Here is a 3,544-nt window from a genome sequence, read left to right on the forward strand (position 1 = left end):
GGACGTCCCATGAGGTCTTTCTTATTGGGATTCACGTCCTCCCCTTCCTCCTTGGATTCGGCCATATAGATAATATCAATGGCCTTACACTCTCTTTTTGGATTCTCTTCTGTATTGCTTGGGAGAGTACTAGGAGGAATTTCAGTGATTTTCTTACTCAGCTGGCCCACTTGTGCCTCTAAATTTCTAATGGAGGACCTTGTTTCAGTCATGAAACTTAAAGTGGCCTTAGATAGATCAAAGACTATATTTGCTAAGTTAGAGGGACTCTGCTCAGAATTCTCTATCTGTTGCTGAGAAGATGATGGAAAAGGCTTGCTATTGCTGAGCCTATTTCTTCCACCATTATTAAAGCCTTGTTGAGGCTTTTATTGATCCTTCCATGAGAAATTTGGATGATTTCTCCATGATGAATTATAGGTGTTTCCATAAGTTTTACCCATGTAATTTACCTCTGCCATTGCAGGGTTCTCAGGATCATAAGCTTCTTCTTCAGAAGATGCCTTTTTAGTACTGTTGGATGCATTTTTCCATCCATTCAGACTTTGAGAAATCATATTGACTTGCTGAGTCAACATTTTGTTCTGAGCCAATATGGCATTCAGAGCATCAATCTCAAGAACTCTCTTCCTCTGAGGCGTCCCATTATTCATGAAATTCTTCTAAGTGTACATGAACTGGTTATTTGTAACCATGTCAATAAGTTCTTGAGCTTCTGCAGGCGTTTTTTTTAGGTGAATGGATCCACCTGCAGAATGGTCCAGTGACATCTTAGAAAACTCAGATAGACCATAATAGAATATATTCAGAATGGTCCACTCTGAAAGCATGTCAGAAGGACACCTTTTGGTCATCTGCTTGTATCTTTCCCAAGCTTCATAGAGGGATTCACCATCTTTTTGTTTGAAGGTCTGAACATCCACTCTAAGCTTGCTCAACTTTTGAGGAGGAAAAAACTTAGCCAAGAAGGCCATAACCAGCTTATCCCAAGAGTCCAGGCTATCTCTAGGTTGTGAGTTCAACCATGTTCTAGCTTTGTCTCTTACAGCAAAAGGGAAAAGCATGAGCCTGTAGACTTCAAGATCTACTCCATTAGTCTTAACAGTCTTACAGATCTGCAAGAACTTAGTTAAAAATTGATAGGGATCTTCTGATGGAAGTCCATGAAACTTGCAGTTTTATTGCATTAGAGCAACTAGTTGAGGTTTCAGCTCAACATTTTTTGCTCCAATGGCAGGGATTGAGATGCTTCTTCCATCAAACTTAGAAGTAGGTGTAGTATAGCCACCAAGCATCCTCCTTGCATTATTATTTTCGGCTGCCATCTCCTCTTCCTTTTCGAAAATTTATGTAAGGTTGTCTCTGGATTGTTGTAATTTAGCTTCTCTTAGTTTCCTCTTTAGAGTCCTTTCAGGTTCAGGATCTGCTTTAACAAGAATATTCTTGTCCTTGCTCCTGCTCATATGAAAAAGAAGGGAACAGAAAATAATAATAGAGATCCTCTTTACCACAGTAGAGAGATTCCTTTATGTTAGTAGAAGAAAAAGAGAATAGCAGAAGGAAAAGGTAAGAATCCAAACACAAGGGTGAAGATAGGTTCAGATTCTTTGAGATGAAGAGAAGTGTTAGTAAACAAATAAATAAATAGAAGAGGAGGAGAGAGGGAGAAATTCGAAAATAAATTTTGAAAAAGGGTTAGTGATTTTCGAAAATTAAGAGAAGAAACAAAAATTAAAATTAAAATTTAAAATAATTAGTTAATTAAAAATAATTTTGAAAAAAAAGGGGGAGATATTTTCGAAAATTAGAGAGAGAGGGGTTGTTAGGTGGTTTTGAAAAAGATAAAAAAACAAACAAAAAGTCAATTAGTTAGTTGAAAAAGATTTAAAAATCAATTTTTGAAAAGATAAGAAGTTAGAAAAGATATTTTGAAAAGATATGATCGAAAAAAGATATTTTGAAAAAGATTTGATTTTTAAAATTAAAATTAATTACTTGACTAACAAGAAACTAAAAGATAAGATTCTAGAATTTAAAGATTGAATCTTTCTTAATAAGAAAGTAACAAAGTTCAAATTTTTGAATCAATCACATTAATTGTAAGTAAAGCCTTCAAAATTTTGAGATAAAGATAAGAAAAAGATTTTGAAAATTAAATTAAAATTTTTCAAAAAATAGTAAAAAAATGAAAAAGATTTGATTTTTGAAAAAGTTTTGAAAAGATAAAATTTTTTTTTAAAATTGAAAATTTGACTTGACTTTTAAGAAATAGCTAATTTTTAAAATTTTTGACTAAGTCAACTCAAATTTTCGAAATTTTGAATAAAATAAGGAAAAGATATTTTTTATTTTTTTTTAATTTTTAATGAAGAGAGAGAAAAACATAAAAATGACTCACAACATAAAAATTATGAATCAAGACACATGATGCATGCAAAAACACTATGAATGTCAAGATGAACACCAAGAACACTTTGAAGATCAAGATGAACATCAAGAACATATTTTTGAAAAAAATTTTATGCAAAGAAAACATGCAAGAATGCACATGAAAAACAACAAAAGACACAAAACAAGAATACATCAAGATCAAACAAGAAAACTTACCAAGAACAACTTGAAGATCATGAAGAACACATGCATAAATTTTTGAAAATTTTTTTTGAAAAATAAAAATATGCAATTGACACCAAACTTAAAAATTGACTCTAGACTCAAACAAGAAACACAAAATATTTTTGGTTTTTATGATTTTATTAAATTTTTTTTGGTTTTTTTTCGAAAATTAATTTTTGGAAAAACGAAAACAAAGAAAAAATTTTAAAAGATTTTTGAAAACTTTTTGAAAAGAAAATTACCTAATCTGAAAAACAAGATGAACCGTCAGTTGTCCAAACTCGAACAATCCCCGGCAACGGCGTCAAAAACTTGGTGCACGAAATTGTGATCTCTAACAATGCATTCAACATGGTATGCGCATTTACTAACTCAGCATTTTCTTCACAACTTCGCACAACTAACTAGCAAGTGCACTGGGTCGTCCAAGTAATAAACCTTACATGAGTAAGGGTCGATCCCACGGAGATTGTTAGTATGAAGCAAGCTATGGTCATCTTGTAAATCTCAGTTAGGCGGATAATAAATGGTTATGGAGTTTTCGAATAATAATAATAAATACACAAAAAATAAAGATAGAAATACTTATGTAAATCATTGGTGAGAATTTCAGATAGGCATATGAAGATGCTGTACTCCTTCTGAATCTCTGCTTTCCTACTGCCTTCATCCAATCCTTCTTACTCTTTTCCATGGCAAGCTATATGTAGGGCATTACCATTGTCAATGGCTACATCCCATCCTCTCAGTGAAAATGGTCCAATGCTCTGTCACAGCACGGCTAATCATCTGTCGGTTCTCGATCATGTCGGAATAGAATCCATTGATTCTTTTGCGTTTGTCATCACGCCCAACAATCGCGAGTTTGAAGCTCGTCACAGTCATTCAATCCCTGAATCCTACTCAGAATACCACAGACAAGGTTTAG

The 3,544-nt window shown here is 33.3% G+C and overlaps 1 non-coding gene across 1 annotated transcript; it reads left to right on the forward strand.

Annotated features, from left to right (window-relative positions):
* Positions 1 to 824: 824 nt before the first annotated feature.
* Positions 825 to 932, forward strand: LOC112719445 (small nucleolar RNA R71). The gene has a single exon (XR_003161746.1). It is a non-coding gene; the product is annotated as a small nucleolar RNA R71 (small nucleolar RNA).
* The last annotated feature ends 2,612 nt before the right edge of the window (positions 933 to 3,544 follow it).

The sequence above is a fragment of the Arachis hypogaea genome, chromosome 10 (assembly GCF_003086295.3).
Source record: "Arachis hypogaea cultivar Tifrunner chromosome 10, arahy.Tifrunner.gnm2.J5K5, whole genome shotgun sequence".
NCBI classification, from domain to species: domain Eukaryota; kingdom Viridiplantae; phylum Streptophyta; class Magnoliopsida; order Fabales; family Fabaceae; genus Arachis; species Arachis hypogaea.